The 21038-nt window shown below is 39.0% G+C and overlaps 1 protein-coding gene across 1 annotated transcript in view; it reads left to right on the top strand.

Moving 5' to 3' along the window:
- Positions 1-21038, top strand: part of LOC137180378 (E3 ubiquitin-protein ligase TRIM21-like) — an 81677-nt gene that overhangs the window by 15031 nt on the left and 45608 nt on the right. The window lies entirely within an intron of this gene.

Genomic DNA, 21038 nt, shown 5'->3' on the forward strand with positions numbered 1-21038 from the left:
AGCTTGTCTAAGCTGTGTTGTAGTGGTTCAGTGTCTAAAGTGACAGTCAGGTGAGGCAGAAAGTCTTTGTAAAATCTAGATTATTACAAAAATATTTGTAAAAACCTGTGATAGTTGTTGTTAAGTAAATATATATATATATATATATATATATATATATATATATATATATATATATAATTCAGTTTTATTGAATTGGAATTGATTAACTGTTTTTAAAATCTACATTGATTATAATATTTATAAAATATAAATATATTCTCTCATTATTTTATTTTTGATGTTTTATGTAAAGCACTTTGGATGGCTGGTCTGTGTTTAAATACCATAATTACCAGACAACATTGGTTATAAAAAGGTTTTCTAAGAAGTTCATGACAGGTTGTTTTAAACATGTGACTTAGTCCAGCATTGAATCCTCAGCTTCATTCCTAAAAGACAGAAAATGTTGATGCATGTCAGAGACATTTTGTGGTGAATGAAACTACTCTGCTATACAGTATCATTGCAGTTAAATCATGTGCAGAAGAAGAAATTGTTTGTGGAAGGGTTTTATTTTGCTATCAGAATTTACCTCTCAAATTTATTTATTTATTTATTAATTTATTTGTCAAGGACAATGCAAAACACATTGTAACAGGTTTGACACAGATGTGTTGCATATAGGATTTGTCTTTGTTTAAACTTTTCTATTTAAAAATGGTGATAACATATCATCACATCATTACCAAAAGTACATTAGTTAAGTTGAGCACATCATAAATAGTGACATTCTCATAAATGTGACATAAACATACAAATATTACAATATTTACGCCACATTACAATCATTTTACATGTGTTGCATAAGTGTATGTGTGCACATGTTTATATTCCCTAATTCATGGCAATATATCAAGCTCTGATCTAGAACACAGGAGATAGCAGTTGGTTGGTAAGTGTTTTTGAAACTTTGTTTTTGAGTTTGTTTGAGTCTGTTTGAGTTTTGTCAGGCTTCGTTGGAGCAGAGCACTTCCTGGTTTCACTCTCAGAGTTTCAACTGGTGGGTCAGCTGACGCAGGTCACATCCTCTATTGTTGCCTTGCTGTGAAAATCTGATGGGTTCAGCTGTGATACTTCCTGGTACTTAAACACACAATCTGTAATATAGCATCAGCCCTTATTATGTTAAGACCAAATTTGGTAAAGACCTGTGAGTCTGCCTGTGTGAGTCCACTGAGCAAGGATGCTTACTGGTTATTCCTTTTCTACTATCCATTTTCATTAAGTTACTTTAATAAATTCATACTACTGGTGTGGTGTCCATTATCATGTTAGGTGTTTGAGCCAGCCTTAACATAATAATGGGGGCTTGTCCTGGATACAGACCTAGTCATTTAGTTTCTGGTTAGTTAGTGAGGTCATCTATGTGCAGCCACATGAGGTAGTTTGCTGAACTTGCACAGTGAGTAAGCCGGCGGGTGCTGGAGAGACCAGCACCACTTTTTTATTTTTGTGTGATAGCCCTGGGGTGGTCTATGGCATGCCTGGGTGCATCACTTAAGATAAATAGGTAGAGTACGGTAGTAACCCTGTGAGATAAATAGGGAATTGGGTTAGTTCTAGAGTAGGTTAGACATGTCACAATCCGTCTTAAGAGTAGCATGCAGCCGCCCATGATGACCTGTGTGAGGCTTGCTTTGTGTGTGAAGGAGCTGTAGTTAGTGTTGAACATACATAGCAAAGCTGTCACTGGTGTAACCGTTGTACCTTTTGTGAGGCTAGTAATTTAGAAGCCATTGTGGATTGTGCTCACTTTTGTTTGTGAGTTTTGTCTGTGTGACTCTGCTTTTGCAGTATACACATTGTGTGGTACTTCAAGGGGTAATTTGTACTGAGGGTACTTTAGTTTAGGTGACAGTTTCTTGAATGCTAATTTCTGCTTGTGAGCTGTGATTTGTTTGTGACTTATAGCCACCAATCATACAGCTTTTGTAAACCCTTTTTGCAAGCTTGGAGTCACAGTGGAGACATTTGTTGTTTGTTTGTAGTGGATGAAACATTGTTGATAACACTAACTGACAATGTGTCGGTTAGCAGGCTAATGTATTTAACTTCAGTGTGTATGCTACTATCTGGTCGCTCATAGAGTAGTATTCACTTTTGTTGTTGGCCATCATGGCATTTGAGTTGGACAGGTTTGTTACAGATCCTGCCCAGATGGCGTACGGAAGTGGGTCACTTCAAGCAATGATACGGCATTGCTGGCTTTCTTCTGGTCCAGACAAAATGGATGTGAGCCTGAAGTGGCCTACCTGTAAAATAACAAATATGGCCCAAATATCCCAAAACAAATGTGGGCTATTTTTGGCAAAGGTGCGGTGCTCTCGGCGATGTGTAAACTGGATGTGACCCTAAAGTCGCCCATGTGATACATAGGGAATATGGCCCAAATATCACAAAACAAATGTGGGCCAACTTTGGCAAAGATCTGGCACAGTCGACAATAGTTAACGTGGGTGTAAACCAAAAGTGGCCCACATATGGTGCAGCAAATGTGGCCCGGTTATCTTAAACATATCTGGGCCCGTTCTGGCAAATATATGACACAGTAAGCACTGGCTAATCTGGAAGTGAGCCTAAAATAGCCCAGATATGATATGGCACCTATGGCCCAAACATTTTACAACAATCTGGGCCAGTTTTGGCAAATATATGGCACAGCCAGCACTGGCTAATCAGGGTGTGAGCCTTATATGGCCCATATTTGAAATAGTTAACACGGGGGCCACTATAGGTAAATATGAGGCACAATTGGTACTGGCTTATTTGAATGTGAGCCTGAAATGGCCCACATATGATGCAGCAAATGTGGCCCGTTTATCTTAAACATACGAAACAGCCCAGACAGCAAAATTGCTGTGGCCCATACCTGGCCCACGCTCAACACTTTCATTCGGCCCACATACCACACTTGGGCGGTCCGCTCCAGTGTCATGAAAGTGTTGAGCGTGGGCCAGATATGGACCACAGCAATTTTGCTATCTGGGATGTGTCGTAGAGTTCACATCCCCCCATTACAGCACTCTGTCTTTTTGGGTAAAAGTCTGTCAGCTTGGCACATTTCTTCATCGTTTTGCTTGTGTCTGGATGTTGTGTCCTTGCTTTACCTGAAAGGTGATTAAAATCTTATTTACTATGATTATTATTTACTGCCTGTGTTTTGACCTGCCTGACTTGTCCCGCTGGATGTTTGATGTTTGTCTCTCACATTTAGATTTGTTCAGTTTATACTTTGTGTTTGCATGTGCTCATCATGAAAGTGTTTTAAGTTTTAATCAGTTTAAAGTCAGTTCACCTAAATAAAAGAAATCCTATCTACTTTCTAGTGGTGTCAGATTTCTTCAGGCAGATTTTACTTTATGGTTCAGGTTAAAGAGAAGATTCAATGGTATTTAGAAGTGGCCAGAGAGTCGATCAACAGGAAGGGACACATCACACTGAGCCCTGACGATGGTTACTGGACTATAAGATTGAATGGAGATGAGTACAAAGCTCTTGCTTGGCCTGATGTCGATCTCTTTCTGAAGTCTCAGCCTCAGAAGGTGGGAGTGTTTGTGGATTATGAGGAGGGTCTGGTCTCCTTTTGTGATGTAGACGCTGCAGCTCTTATCTACTCCTTTACTGGCTGCTCCTTCACTGAGAAACTCTACCCATATTTCAGTCCTGCAGTTAATTATAATGGTAAAAACTCCGCCCCTCTGATCATCTCTCCTGTCAATCAAACTGCCTGATCTATTTTTTATGATCAGCAATTTATTAAGTAATGAAGCATTGCCAATAATGTCCAGTATATACTTATAAAATCAATCTGTACATTTTGATTCCACTGTGTAAATAAACACCAGAAAAAGAATTTATACTGCAATACTGACACAGCAGTCAATACTTACATGGCAATGGATTAGAGACATAAAAACACATCAAACAATGATGAATTGATACATATTTAAAAGATTCACTGTCATATATATTATTATATATTATGAGTATGTATGAATGTTTATCTATGTGTGTCTGTTCCTCTATCTGTGTGTACAGGTCCATGTGCATGTACAAGTGCATGAAAGTCACTGAGGTTTGCACAAGTTGTATGTGTTTCCCCCCTGTGTCCAGCAGAGGTCAGCATTCAATTCAAAGTTCTTGTGATCACCTATAGATCTCTGCATGGTCAGACACCTGCCTACATTAGAGATCTACTGCAGCCTTGTGTCACCAGCAGGTCTCTACAGTCTTCTGATCAGAGTTTGCTGGTTGTTCTTAGAATGAGGATTAAAACTAAAGGAGACTGTGCTTCTGAGGTTGTGGGTCCTAAATGTTGGAACTCGCTCCCATTAGATTTAAGATCTGTGGAGACTGTGGACACTTTTGAATAGCAGTTCAAGACCCATTTGTTCAGACTTGCCTTACTTTATTTTACCTATTTTCTCTTTATTCTGTTTTTTTATTGTGTTTTATGTCTGTACGTTTATACTTTATTTCCTCTGTGAAATACTTTGTGACATCTCTGCTCTTGAAAGGTGATATATAAATAAAAATACTTATGTTCTTCTTTAACATCCCAAAGTATATTCTTACATGTAGGACTGACTTTTTTGTGAACATTGTTCTCTGATAAACTAACACTGCTGAAAAAGAAGATAAAAGAGGTAAAATGTCACCCTAAAGATTAAACTCATTCTGTGCCAGATGTTTGAGACTATGATCATGTCTGAACCGGAAGGAAGAAAGAAAACCTCACAACAAGCTACAGTAAGAGGTGGAGCAACGCAGCAAAGAGAAGAGCTTCAACATCACATTCCTCTAAATGAAACTAAAAGTTTGTCAGAGACACAGAGGAGCTGCAGACCACACAACTGTCTCTGTTTTCTACATGTGTGTTTACTGTTTCAACAACCAGCTTTACCACAAAACTCACTGTTCTTCTCAAACAAGAAGTTACGCTTTTCATTTCACACTTACAATTTTCAAATACATGTAGGCTAAGTCAGACCCGTCATCAGAGGAAATTTATTGTAACGTCATCTGATTTTGGGCATGTTTCTTCCAAAGCTTAAATATATTGATTATCTATCAACAACAATATCTCCATTATATTCCAACAACTTTACCTGCTACACCCGTTGGATCATTATCTTTATGCAAGTTTTACATTTTTTTAGCATAAGAGTTCTCTGTAGTATTGAGACATGGCGTTGAATTCAGTTTGAAAGGAATCACTTCCTTAAATTTAGCTACAGCACTATCAGATAGACTAGTGAAGACATCCTTGTCTAATGGTGTGTAATCCAGTAATAAGAATTCAACAGTTATTACGTAATGGTCTGAAAAAATAGGAATTTGTGGAAGTTACAATCTGCAATGTTTTGTGTGCTCTTTTTGTGGTAAGAATCTAAGATGTATGTATAAATCAGCTTTATTGGACAAATATGTTTATGCATACAAGGACTCTGATTCCAGTTTCTAATGGCTCTCAGTGTACTTACACACTAAAATATTCAGGAAGATACACATTGAAAACAGGTCAAACAAAGATAATTGAACATATCACTGTTGTGTACAAGCACACGGGTGAAAAAATAGATACAAACATATAGAAACAACTAATGGACAACAACATACAATGTCAATATACATGTAAACTGTTTTTGTAAATTAACAAGATACAAATAGTGCAAAGGTGTGAAAGAGTGCAAGGAGAGCTGAAATACATATTGTAATGGTAAAACAAAACAAAATTAAAGCTGCAAGCAGTGTTGGTCGGGACCTCGCACTCTGGCCCGTCGGGATCAGATCATTTTGCTTTTTAAAAATGAGGGGTATTTCTTGTAAGTGTGGTGTGTTTTTATTTTGAAAGTTTGATTGACATGTGTACTGTCAGGTGTGTAGAGACAATAAGTAACTGCAGCTGGACACAGAAAAATACTCATATATTTGAATGGAGAGTGTGAGCGAACCCACACTTTTTTGAACATTTACTGCTTCCACATAGTTTTAGATACAAACTTCATTTGAACTTTGAATGAGTCACAAGACTTTGACCTACAAATCTTGAATTTACATGTTTTTTCTATCTTTTATTGTTTTTGAGATATTAGAGTGTGAGTTTTAAAGTCTTTTCTTGCTCCTCCTGTGATTTTATAATGAGTGTGTATTGCGGAATGTTTCACAGCACTGAGGGAGTGACATCACCAGGAGCAGTTGGAGAGGAGGATTTTAGAGTACGCCTCTTATGAAATATCTTCATAAATCCCATGACTGGCCAAATCTTACATTAAAAATCATATTTTAGTAGGAAATTTCATTGCGATTCCATTGATACAGGTTTGAAAGTGGTTTACATTGTAAGGATGATGTGGCACTGCAACTTTCAGGGTTTATAAAATCCAAACCGTTCGAGTTATTACAAAATTTTTAACAACTTTTTTTCAGCATAGTGTCATAAGTCATGTATCAAAGTTTGAAGCCGATACCATTAACACCCTCGGAGGAGATAGCGTTTGTTCGGGGGCCAAAATTGGGGCAAAGTCTTATATTGAAAGGCTTATTGCGGACTTCCTGTTGGATTTAGGTCAGGGTTGTCAGTGTATGATTTGTAGGTCTTGATGAGACGAATAATTGAGTTTTTGTTTGATCTCTCTACGACATTCCTATGGGCCGTGGCGGCCATTTTAGTTACATAGGCGGCGCTAGAGAGCACATTTTGGCACTTTAGAGGTTAATTTTTACATTTTATCAAATTTTTCACCAGACCTGATGTGCGTGCCAAATTTGGTGAGTTTTTGAGCATGTTTACGGGGTCAAATTTAGGGTTTAAGTGGCATAATAATAAAGAAAAAGAGGAAGAAGAAAGAAAGAAAGAAACAAACAAACACACAAAAAACAATAGGGTCGTCGCCTAAGGGCTACTGTTTTATAGTAGTCCTCTGCCTTTTGGGCTCAGTCCCTAAATAAACAAATCCTCCAACTTGTGTTGGTTTCATAAGTGTTCACACCCCTAAACTAACACTTGTTGAAGCAGCTCTTGATTTTATTACAACACTCTGTCTTTTTGGGTAAAAGTCTGTCAGCTTGGCACATTTCTTTATTGTTTTGCTTGTTTCTGGATGTTGTGTCCTTGTTTTACCTGAAAGGTGATTAAATCTCATTTACTATGATTATTATTTGCTGCCTGTGTTTTGACCTGCCTGACTTGCCCCTCTGGATGTTTGATGTTTGTCTCTTACATTTAGATTTGTTCAGTTTATACTCTGTGGTTGCGTGTGCTCATCATGAAAGTGTTTTAAGTTTTAATCAATTTAATGGCAGTTCAACTAAATAAAAGAAATCATATCTTCTTTCTAGTGGTGTCAGATTTGGTTTTATGTTGTTTTGAGATATTTGTCTCCATCCTGATACGATGCAGTTTCTCTGTGTTGTTTTAATGTGTTGCAGCAGTCTGTGTGTGTCAGTTGCAGTAACAGGATGTGGTCATTGGAGAGATGAGATGACTTTGACTTTAACATGTCAAAGTCACGTCCACATATCATGGCTGAAGCAAAAATACATGTTGGTCTACTTTTAAACAGTCATGTTCTTTGTCTCTCTCACGAGTAAATGTGAAGTTTTATTTCCTGTTTTAGGTCTTCATCACTCTTCATGTTGTGTCTCTCAGCTCTGCTCACCGGCTCATAAAGACTCTGCAGATTCAGTTCTCTCAGTCTGTAGGAGAATCTAAACTGCCCAAAAAAATTAAGGGAACACTTAAATCACACATCAGATCTTGATGAACGAATTGTTCAAGTTGAAAATCTTTACTGATGTACATTGTTGAAACTGTTGGGAAGAAAATGACATAACAAAGATCAATGAAAACCAAAATCATCAACCCATTGCGGGCTGGATTCAAAATCACATCAAAAATCAAGGTAAATAATTGAAATCACAGGCTGATCCAACTTGCGTGTATTTTATCACAGCAACTCTTAATGTAACTCACTAGTGTGTTTGGCCCCAGTTTGTCTGTATGTACTCCCAACAATGTCTGGACATGCTCTTGCTGAGTGCACGGATGGTGTCATGGGAGATCTCTTCCCAGACCTGGATCAGGGCATCAGTGAGCTCCTGGACAGTCTGTGGTGGTACTTGGCAGCGTTGGATGCGCCGATACATAACGTCCCACAAGTGCTCAGTGGGATTTAGGTCAGGTGAACAAGAGGGCCAGTCAATGGCACCAGTGCCTTCGTCATCCAGGAACTGCCTACACACTCTGGCCACATGAGGCCGGGCATTGTCCTGCACCAGGAGGAACCCAGGGCCCACTCCACCCAGATAGCATACAGAAGTGGGCCACCTCAGGAAATGATATTGCACTGCTGGCCTTCTTCTGGTCCGGACAAAACGGATGTGAGCCTGAAGTAGCCTACATATAAAATAAGAAATATGGCCCAAATATCCCAAAACAAATGTGCGTCATTTTTGGCAAAGGTGCGGTGCTCTCGGCGATGTGTAAACTGGATGTGACCCTAGAGTCACCCATGTGATACATAGTGAATATGGCCCAAATATCACAAAAGAAATGTGGGCCAACTTTGGAAAAGATCTGGCCCGGTCGATAATAGTTGATGTGGGTTTAAACCAAAAGTGGCCCACATATGGTGCAGCAAATGTGGCCCGGTAATCTTAAAACATATCTAGGCCAGTTCTGACAAAGATATGGCACAGTAAGCACTGGCTTGATTTGATATGAACCTAAAGTGGCCAACATATGATATGGCAAATATGGCCCAAATACTATACAACAAATTTGGCCCACTTTTGGCAATTGTATGGCACAGTCATAGTGTGAGCCTAATGTGGCCCACATTTGAAATAGTAAATGTGGCCAAAATATTGCTGAACATTATCAGCTACTTTAGGTAAAGATGTGGCACAACTGGTACTGGCTTATCTGATTGTGAGCCTGAAATGGCCCACATATGATGCAGAAAATGTGGCCCGTTTATCTTAAACATATCTGGGCCAGTTCTGGCAAATATATGACACAGTCCAGATAGCAAAATTGCTGTGGTCCACACCCGACACTTTCATGTGGCCCACATACCGCATGGAATGATGGCACTTAGGCGGTCCGCTCCTGTTTGCCAGATCCGGGCCACAAGCAAACCATAGCAATGCCACATGTATACCAAAAACTAAACAAATAAACCAGATCTGTCCCATATCTTGACCACAGTTCATTTTCATTCTGGCCCTGATCGGGCCCACAGTCCATATTCTCTTCCAGCCCACATACCGCATGAAATGATGGTACTTGGGTGGTCCGCTCCTGTTTGCCAGTATAGCACCTCTCTAGTCTTCTGACCACTCAAAGCACTTTCACATTACGAATCACATTCACCCGCCCATCAGAGGAAATCTAGTCATTCACACACTGAACAATTTGGGGTTTTAGTATCTTACCCAAGGACACATCTACATGCAGACTGGAGGAGCCAGGAATTGAACCACCAATCTTCCGATTAGTGGACAACCTGCTCTACCTCCTGAGCCACAGCCGCCCAAGAACTAGCCCACATTTATATGGCCCACATCCTGCATGCAATGGAATTAAGCTGTGCAGCTGTTTTAAGGACCTGTTTTCTGCAGTAATTTCAGATATAATGGCTGTGTGTGTGGACTGCAATCATCAGTACTTGAAGTTGAAGGAGGATATCCACAACCTGAAGACAGAATTTCTAAAAAAGATCAGCTGATTGACAGTTTTATCTCCATCACCACTGCCCAGGCAAAGCATATCTCGCATATGCAGTCCTCCAGCCTTCTCACCATCTCCTGTGCCAGCTCCCCCTATCATCTTCCACCTGCAGTAACTCTCTCATCCGTCCATGTCCCCTCTTCAGATCCTGACTCACTGATCCCAGTTATCAAACTTCAGGCCAAAGAAATGTTTCTCCGTTTGTAAATCTACAGTAAATGGTAGCAACCTGATCCAGATCACCTGCAATCATAAATCTTCACTGCAATCCACTCCGATTAAGATGGCATTAATCAACGCCAGGTCAGTGCGTAAGAAAACTTTTATCCTAAGGGACTCTTTTGTATCTCATGATTTGGACTTTCTGTTTATTACTGACACCTGGATGAAATGTGGTGACAACGTGGCCTTGACTGAACTGTGTCCCATGCACTGTGACTTTGTTAGTGCACCCAGGATGTCAAGTCGAGGAGGAGGCCTAGCTGCTGTTTTTTCCAAACAGTTTATCTGCTGTTCTGTGGACATAGGCGAGTTCAACGCTTTTGAGGTGTACAGTACATGTTCAGGATTGGTCTGACTAATCCTTTTTACTGTGTGTTGATTTACTGCCCAACTGGCCCAAATAATGGCTTCCTCGTTGAATTTGCTGAGTATTTATCTTTTGTGGTTGTTAAACTTTCCAAAGTTCTGATAGTCGGTGACTTCAATATTCATGTTGATGAAGCATCAAATAAGTTTGCCGCTGAATTCTTCAGCATAACTCATTCTGGATCCAGGATGTGATCCCTGCAAAAATGGGATGAATTTGACTTTAACATGTCAATGTCACGATCACATTTCATGGCTGAAGCGACAATACGTGTTGGTCTACTTTTAAACAGTCATGTTCTTTCTCTCTCAGATGAGTAAATGTAAAGTTTTATTTCCTGTTTGAGGTCTTTTTCACTCTTCATGTGGTGTCTCTCAGCTCTGCTCAGCTGCTCATAAAGACCCCATAGATTCAGTTCTCTCAGTCTGCAGGAGAATCTACAATCAACAAGACTTCAGTCAGGAAAAAGACAGTTGTTGTTTCTTCGTGAGTATTAAAAACATTTCTGTCTCTTTACTGTTTTAGAGAGTGGTTGACCTCATTCAAGCTAATCAACCTATCTGACATGTCGTGGTGGAGTGTTGAGTCCTTTAGTATTAATGTCATTAACTCTGCTGAGACACCAGAAAGAAAGTTATCAGCTCTCTGTGGCTTCTTCACGCCTTGATTTCACATGTGAATCATTATTTTGTGCAATACATTTGATTATTTTTTAATGGCAAAAATACAAACAGAAATACAGAATTCTGACAATTTATTAACAAGCAACTAATATTTCTAACACCCCCCCAAAACCAATTTACAAATCTGAACCAAGCCTTTAACCCTCAAACAATATCAGTCATAAACATTATTACTGTCCTTTAATTCTCACTGTGCTTACATCTTATAGCACAGATAACATGCAATACATTTATGATTTTGTAACATTTCTGGTAGGTGATGTTTGGACTCAAAAGCAAGACTCAGCAAGAGAGCAGATAAGATACAAGTTTAAAATTAAAGCTGCAAGCAGTGTTGGTCGGGACCTCGCACTCTGGTCCATTGGGATCAGATCATTTTGCTTTTTAAAAGTGAGGGATAAGTGTGGTGTGCTTTTATTTTGAAAGTTTGATTGACAGGATGAGAATTTTCTGCAGGGTGAGACATGTCTGTCTTGCTCACTCTTGTGTCATCAAAATGATGCAAGTTTTGGGCCCATTCACTTGAATTTCAATTAGTAAATTGAAAACTTTTGATGAGTTTGTGTGTAAAACAAATTATTTTCCTAATTTTCATCAGGTCTATTTTTAGAAAAGGAAAAAGACTTTTAACCCACATGACCTGGTCAAAGTTTGATTGACATGTGTACTGTCAGGTGTGTAGAGACAATAAGTAACTGCAGCTGGACACAGAAAAATACTCATATATTTGAATGGAGAGTGTGAGCGAACCCACACCTTTTTGAACATTTACTACTTCCACATAGTTTTAGATACAAACTTCATTTGAACTTTAAATGAGTCACGGGACTTTGACCTACAAATCTTGAATCTACATGTTTTTTCTATCTTTTATTGTTTTTGAGATATTAGAGTGTGAGTTTTAAAGTCTTTTCTTGCTCCTCCTGTGATTTTATAACGAGTGTGTATTGCAGAATGTTTCACAGCACTGAGGGAGTGACATCACCAGGAGCAGTTGGAGAGAAGGATTTTAGAGGACGCTTTTTGTGAAATCTCCTCATAAATCCCATGACTTTGGCCAAAGCTTACATTAAAAATCATATTTTTTGGTAGGAAATTTCGTTGCGAATCCATTGATACAGGTTTGAAAGTGGTCAGACTTATAGTTTAGACGTCAGAAGCCTCTGTTTGACATAAAGTTCATGCCCATAGATTGCCTCCCCATTGGTTTACATTGTAAGGTGTGATGTGGCACTGCAACTTTCAGGGCTCATTAAATCCAAATCGTTCGAGTTATTACAAAGTTTTTGACAACTTTTTTTCAGCACAGTGTCATAAGTCATCTATTAAAGTTTGAAGCCGATACCATTAACGCCCTCGGAGGAGATAGCGTTTGTTCGGGGGCCAAAATTGGGACAAAGTCTTATTTTGAAAGGCTAATTGCGGACTTCCTGTTGGATTTAGGTCAGGGGTGTCAGTGTATGATTTGTAGGTCTTGATGAGATGAATAATTGAGTTTTGGTTTGATCTTTCTACGACATTCCTATGGGCTGTGGCGGCCATTTTAGTTACATAGGTGGCGCTAGAGAGAAAATTTTGGCACTTTGGGGGTTAAATTTGACATTTTATCAAATTTTTCACCAGACTTGATGTGTGTGCCAAATTATGTGAGTTTTTGAGCATGTTTAGGGGGTCAAATTTAGGGTTTAAGTGGCGCAATAATAAAGAAAGAAAGAAAGAAACAAAGAAACAGACAAACACACGAAAAACAATAGAGTCCTTGCCCTTAGGCAAGGACTACTGTTTTACAGTAGTCCTTGCCTAAGTGGAAATGGAAAGTCCTTCATGTTAAATATTCTGTGATTTTAACAGGAATAAACGAGGAGGACTGGATGAACACTCTGAGGTGCAGATAGCAAGCTTAACTGAAAGCCAGCAGCAGCAGCTCAAATCAACAAGCTGCCCAACCAGAAGTTCCCTGTGACGTCTGTACTGGAACCAAAATGAATGCCCTGAAGTGTCTGGTGTATCTGGTGTTTCTGGCCATCATCTGCTGTGAGGCTCAATTCAATTCAATAGCAAGACATTTGACATGTGTTGCCAAAGCACAAATTAGGATAACAAATAACAATGTTAAGTAATGAGTGACAGTAGATAATGAAATAAATAAATGAAAAATGATATACATATATATATTATATAATTAAGTCAGTATTGGTAGAGCTTCAATGTGACAATGCAAGAAAAAAAACTGTTTAAAACTGTCTGTTTAGAGCCAAATATGTTTCTAATTTGTTAGCATGTAATATCATTCCAATAAGTGATGTCTGTTTCTTTTTCTTTGGTTTTTCTTTGGTTAAAGACATTTGGAAGAACCAACACCTCACTGTGGCTGAGGTCCAGCAGTATGCAGTGGATGTGACTCTTGATCCTGATACAGCACATCCTAAACTCATCCTGTCTGATGATGGAAAACAAGTAAATAATGGTGATGTGGAGAAGAATCTTCCAGACAACCCAGAGAGATTTTCGTTTTGTGCTAATGTTTTAGGAAAGCAGAGTTTCTCCTCAGGCAGATTTTACTTTGAGGTTCAGGTTAAAGGGAAGATTGCATGGGATTTAGGAGTGGTCAGAGAGTCGATCAAGAGGAAGGGAGACATCATACTGAGCCCTCGGAAAGGTTACTGGACTATAGTGTTGAGAAATGGATATGAGTACATAGCTGGTAATGACCCTCCAGACCGTCTCCCTCTGAAGCCTCGGCCTCAGAAGGTGGGGGTGTTTGTGGATTATGAGGAGGGTCTGGTCTCCTTTTATGATGTAGATGCTGCAGCTCTTATCTACTCCTTTACTGGCTGCTCCTTCACTGAGAAACTCTACCCATACTTCAGTCCTGGTCCTAATTATGAAGGTATAAACTCCGCCCCTCTGATCATCTCTCCTGTCAATTAAACTGACTGATCTATTTTTTATGATCAGCAATTTATTAAGCAGTGAAGCATTGCCAATAATGTGCAGTATATACTTATTAAATTATAATTAGAGCATGAACAGAAAGAGTAGAGTATGTGTCTCTGTTATAAAGGATGGAGTTATTAAAGTGAAAATAGATGTTTACTGGTATCTGTTATACTCAGTGATGTAGTGATAAGTTAATATCACTGTTAGTATGTAAATTACTGGTCTATGGATGCAATTATACTGTTATACAGTTATTTTACTGTCTAAGATTTACTGACATGGTTTGTAAGTTACTTGGCTGTTGGTATAATTCTATTGATCTCTATCAATATTAATAGTGATAGTGACTTTTTTCACCTTTAATTATGATAACAGACACATTTTAATAACATACAGAAGCTGAGTCATTAAACCATTTTACAGCTGAACAGGGTCAGTATCAGTAAACAACCATGTTCCTTCACAACAAATGAATACAGATATTTATTTGGTAAATGAGAGAGAATGGTCTACTCAAGTGAAATTAACATATTTTATTTGAAGTTCACTAATATGCTGATGTATTAATACATTTCTATATCATGTAGAAATTGTTGATAACCCAACAATTCAAGCTGTATTAAACTTTTAAAAAGAAGCGTCTTGTTGTGTGTTTTTTGCTCAGTCTTGTCTTTAGATCCAGCCTCTTGATTGGTTATCCACCTTGGTTGTCTGAGCTGCAGGAGGATGCAGCAACACTCTGAGAAAGACATCTGGATGTTTGTTTCTTAACATGAAAGAAGAAAGAAACTATTGACTCAAGTAATGAAGCAACATCACATCTCAGCAGACTTCTTTTATGACTGTAAAATAATCTTTAAATATTGTTTTGTATCAGCTGTCAAATAGCAGCTCTTTATGCTAAAAACACCTGAAAATGAACACATGCAAACACATAGAAGGAGTTTTTACAATGTTCATGTAGAAATATTTCTCCTTCTAATGTTGTCTGGAAACAATATGGGTCACATCAATAAACACAATTATACTCTACATACTTAATAATCAGTCATCATATCCTGTAAACATTCATAAAATGTTTATTTACACTAAATTAGTTTATAGACTACATCAATGTGATTTCTACTGATCATTATCCAAATCATCATCATATCATGTGACACATGACTGGACATTCCCATTTCACCACTAAACACACAAACACAACCTGTAATGTTATACTTATAGTTATTACTGAATAGGTTTTTTTCCTAATCATATTTTTTTCTACTTGTCAAAATTAGCTCATGCACACGTTTGTGCTGCTAATACTAATTTAAATCAATCAAACACGCGATGCAGTACATGGCTGCTAATAATAACATTTTCTATGTCTTTTCAAACACTTTTTGGGAAACAGTCTGATTCTGTCGGTTCTCTCATTATTTTATTTTTTTAAAAAAAATATGATTCAGTTGTATTGAGTTGGAATTGATTAACTGTTTTTAAAATCTACATTGATTATAATATTTATAAAATTTCAAAGTCTACTATTTTACTTTATTCTCTCATTATTTTAATTTTGATGTTTCATGTAAAGCACTTTGGATGGCTGGTCTGTGTTTAAATACCATAATTACCAGACAACATTAATTATAAAAAGGTTTTCTAACAAGGTCATGACAGGTTGTTTTAAACATGTGACTTAGTCCAGCATTGAGTCCTCAACGTCATTCCTTAAAGACAGAAAATGTTGATGTATGTCAGAGACTAAAACAGATGCTGTAAAGTCAATGAAAAGACATTTTGTGGTGAATGAAACTACTCTGCTATACAGTATCACTGCAGTTAAATCATGTGCAGAAGAAGAAACTGTTTGTGGAAGTGTTTTATTTTGCTATCAGTGTCTTCCTCTCAAATTTATTTATTTATTTATTTGTCAGAGACAATGCAAAACACATTGTAACAGGTTTGACACAGATGTGTTGCATATAGGATTTGTCTTTGTTTAAACTTTTCTACTTAAAAATGGTGATAACATATCATCACATCATTACCAAAAGTATATTAGTTAAATTGAGGACATCATAAATAGTGACATTCTCATAAATGTGACATGAACATACAAAAATTACAATATTTACACCACATTACAATCATTTTACATGTGCTGACTATCTCTCTATTCAATTCACAATCTCCTTATCAGAACATCCTCATCAGTATGAGTCACTGAGGTTTGCACAAGTTGTATGTGTTTCCCCCCTGTGTCCAGCAGAGGTCAGCATTTAATTCAAAGTTCTTGTGATCACCTATAGCTCTGTCATGATGTCATCTTATTTATAATGGAAACTGAGAGTAGAGTAGGACACCTCAATGGAGTCCAGACACTGATTGTGGTGATGAATAAAGGGAATGCTGAGATCTGGGTGATGAGAGGAGGAGCAGGCTTCTAGTGATCACAGACCTGGTGCAGACGTGATGAAGTGGAGGTTATGGGGTGGTGGAGGGTCACGACGATTCACGCTGAAATGACAATTGACAGCAACAGAGAGAAGAAGAGATTTAAAGTTTGACAGCTAAGAAATGATTGGCTGATAAAAGATGATTGGATTCACTAAAAGAGTGAACACCCCTCATCAGCTGAAGTGGGAGAGAGAGGAGAATAAGATGAATGAATGAATAATAGATAGTCTTATTGGACTTACACTAAACTTAATTAAAATGTCTCCATACAGATTAAACTAATTCTGTTCCAGATGTATGTAACTTTAATCATGTCTAAACCTGAAGGAGAAAACAAAACCTCACAACAAGCTGCAGTAAGAGGTGGAGCAACGCAGCAAAGAGAAGAGCTTCAACACCACATTCCTCTAAATGAAACTAAAAGTTTGTCAGAGACACAGAGGAGCTGCAGACCACACAACTGTCTCTGTTTTCTACGTGTGTGTTTACTGTGTTTCAACAACCAGCTTTACCACAAAACTCACCGTTCTTCTCAAACAGATAGTTACACTTTTCATTTCACACTCACAATTTTCAAATACATGTAGGCTAAGTCAGACCCGTCATCAGAGGAAATTTATTGCACCATCATCTGATTTTGGGCATGTTTCTTTTAAAATTGAAATATATTGATTATTCATCCAAAAACACTGATGAAGAAAGTTGAGGCATAAATGAGTTCATTAGATCTTGTTGTGAGGGGCTGCTGCACCTTCTTTATTGTTTTGCTTGTTTCTGGATGTTGTGTCCTTGTTTTACCTGAAAGGTGATTAAATCTAATTTACTATGATTATTATTTGCTGCCTGTGTTTTGACCTGCCTGACTTGCCCCTCTGGATATTTGATGTTTGTCTCTTACATTTAGATTTGTTCAGTTTATACTTTGTGTTTGCATGTGCTCATCATGAAAGTGTTTTAAGTTTTAATCAGTTTAGCGGCAGTTCACCTAAATAAAAGAAATCATATCTTCTTTCTAGTGGTGTCAGATTTGGTTTTATGTTGTTTTGAGATATTTGTCTCCATCCTGATACGATGCAGTTTCTCTGTGTTGTTTTAATGTGTTGCAGCAGTCTGTGTGTCAGTTGCAGTAACAGGATGTGGTCATTGGAGAGATGAGATGACTTTGACTTTAACCTGTCAAAGTCAAGTCCACATATCATGGCTGAAGCGAAAATACATGTTGGTCTACTTTTAAACAGTCACGTTCTTTCTCTCTCACACGAGTAAATGTGAAGGTTTATTTCCTGTTTGAGGTCTTCATCACTCTTCATGTTGTGTTTCTCAGCTCTGCTCACCGGCTCATAAAGACTCTACAGATTCAGTTCTCTCAGTCTGCAGGAGAATCTAAACTGCTCAAAAAAATTAAGGGAACACTTAAATCACACATCAGATCTTGATGAACGAATTGTTCAAGTTGAAAATCTTTACTGATGTACATTGTTGAAACTGTTGGGAAGAAAATGACATAACAAAGATCAATGAAAACCAAAATCATCAACCCATTGCGGGCTGGATTCAAAATCACATCAAAAATCAAGGTAAATAATTGAAATCACAGGCTGATCCAACTTGCGTGTATTTTATCACAGCAACTCTTAATGTAACTCACTAGTGTGTTTGGCCCCAGTTTGTCTGTATGTACTCCCAACAATGTCTGGACATGCTCTTGCTGAGTGCACGGATGGTGTCATGGGAGATCTCTTCCCAGACCTGGATCAGGGCATCAGTGAGCTCCTGGACAGTCTGTGGTGGTACTTGGCAGCGTTGGATGCGCCGATACATAACGTCCCACAAGTGCTCAGTGGGATTTAGGTCAGGTGAACAAGAGGGCCAGTCAATGGCACCAGTGCCTTCGTCATCCAGGAACTGCCTACACACTCTGGCCACATGAGGCCGGGCATTGTCCTGCACCAGGAGGAACCCAGGGCCCACTCCACCCAGATAGCATACAGAAGTGGGCCACCTCAGGAAATGATATTGCACTGCTGGCCTTCTTCTGGTCCGGACAAAACGGATGTGAGCCTGAAGTAGCCTACATATAAAATAAGAAATATGGCCCAAATATCCCAAAACAAATGTGCGTCATTTTTGGCAAAGGTGCGGTGCTCTCGGCGATGTGTAAACTGGATGTGACCCTAGAGTCACCCATGTGATACATAGTGAATATGGCCCAAATATCACAAAAGAAATGTGGGCCAACTTTGGAAAAGATCTGGCCCGGTCGATAATAGTTGATGTGGGTTTAAACCAAAAGTGGCCCACATATGGTGCAGCAAATGTGGCCCGGTTATCTTAAAACATATCTAGGCCAGTTCTGACAAAGATATGGCACAGTAAGCACTGGCTTGATTTGATATGAACCTAAAGTGGCCAACATATGATATGGCAAATATGGCCCAAATACTATACAACAAATTTGGCCCACTTTTGGCAATTGTATGGCACAGTCATAGTGTGAGCCTAATGTGGCCCACATTTGAAATAGTAAATGTGGCCAAAATATTGCTGAACATTATCAGCTACTTTAGGTAAAGATGTGGCACAACTGGTACTGGCTTATCTGATTGTGAGCCTGAAATGGCCCACATATGATGCAGAAAATGTGGCCCGTTTATCTTAAACATATCTGGGCCAGTTCTGGCAAATATATGACACAGTCCAGATAGCAAAATTGCTGTGGTCCACACCCGACACTTTCATGTGGCCCACATACCGCATGGAATGATGGCACTTAGGCGGTCCGCTCCTGTTTGCCAGATCCGGGCCACAAGCAAACCATAGCAATGCCACATGTAAACCAAAAACTAAACAAATAAACCAGATCTGTCCCATATCTTGACCACAGTTCATTTTCATTCTGGCCCTGATCGGGCCCACAGTCCATATTCTCTTCCGGCCCACATAACACATGAAATGATGGTACTTGGGCGGTCCGCTCCTGTTTGCCAGTATAGCACCTCTCTAGTCTTCTGACCACTCAAAGCACTTTCACATTACGAATCACATTCACCCGCCCATCAGAGGAAATCTAGTCATTCACACACTGAACAATTTGGGGTTTTAGTATCTTACCCAAGGACACATCTACATGCAGACTGGAGGAGCCAGGAATTGAACCACCAATCTTCCGATTAGTGGACAACCTGCTCTACCTCCTGAGCCACAGCCGCCCAAGAACTAGCCCACATTTATATGGCCCACATCCTGCATGCAATGGAATTAAGCTGTGCAGCTGTTTTAAGGACCTGTTTTCTGCAGTAATTTCAGATATAATGGCTGTGTGTGTGGACTGCAATCATCAGTACTTGAAGTTGAAGGAGGATATCCACAACCTGAAGACAGAATTTCTAAAAAAGATCAGCTGATTGACAGTTTTATCTCCATCACCGCTGCCCAGGCAAAGCATATCTCGCATATGCAGTCCTCCAGCCTTCTCACCATCTCCTGTGCCAGCTCCCCCTATCATCTTCCACCTGCAGTAACTCTCTCATCCGTCCATCTCCCCTCTTCAGATCCTGACTCACTGATCCCAGTTATCAAACTTCAGGCCAAAGAAATGTTTCCCCGTTTGTAAATCTACAGTAAATGGTAGCAACCTGATCCAGATCACCTGCAATCATAAATCTTCACTGCAATCCACTCCGTAAGAAAACTTTTATCCTAAGGGACTCTTTTGTATCTCATGATTTGGACTTTCTGTTTATTACTGACACCTGGATGAAATGTGGTGACAACATGGCCTTGACTGAACTGTGTCCCATGCACTGTGACTTTGTTAGTGCACCCAGGATGTCAAGTCGAGGAGGAGGCCTAGCTGCTGTTTTTTCCAAACAGTTTATCTGCTGTTCTGTGGACATAGGCGAGTTCAATGCTTTTGAGGTGTACAGTACATGTTCAGGATTGGCCTGACTAATCCTTTTTACTGTGTGTTGATTTACTGCCCAACTGGCCCAAATAATGGCTTCCTCGTTGAATTTGCTGAGTATTTATCTTTTGTGGTTGTTAAACTTTCCAAAGTTCTGATAGTCGGTGACTTCAATATTCATGTTGATGAAGCATCAAATAAGTTTGCCGCTGAATTCTTCAGCATAACTCATTCTGGATCCAGGATGTGATCCCTGCAAAAATGGGATGAATTTGACTTTAACATGTCAATGTCACGATCACATTTCATGGCTGAAGCGACAATACGTGTTGGTCTACTTTTAAACAGTCATGTTCTTTCTCTCTCAGATGAGTAAATGTAAAGTTTTATTTCCTGTTTGAGGTCTTTTTCACTCTTCATGTGGTGTCTCTCAGCTCTGCTCAGCTGCTCATAAAGACCCCACAGATTCAGTTCTCTCAGTCTGCAGGAGAATCTACAATCAACAAGACTTCAGTCAGGAAAAAGACAGTTGTTGTTTCTTCGTGAGTATTAAAAACATTTCTGTCTCTTTACTGTTTTAGAGAGTGGTTGACCTCATTCAAGCTAATCAACCTATCTGACATGTCGTGGTGGAGTGTTGAGTCCTTTAGTATTAATGTCATTAACTCTGCTGAGACACCAGAAAGAAAGTTATCAGCTCTC

Source organism: Thunnus thynnus, chromosome 3, assembly GCF_963924715.1.
Source record: "Thunnus thynnus chromosome 3, fThuThy2.1, whole genome shotgun sequence".
NCBI lineage: Eukaryota > Metazoa > Chordata > Actinopteri > Scombriformes > Scombridae > Thunnus > Thunnus thynnus.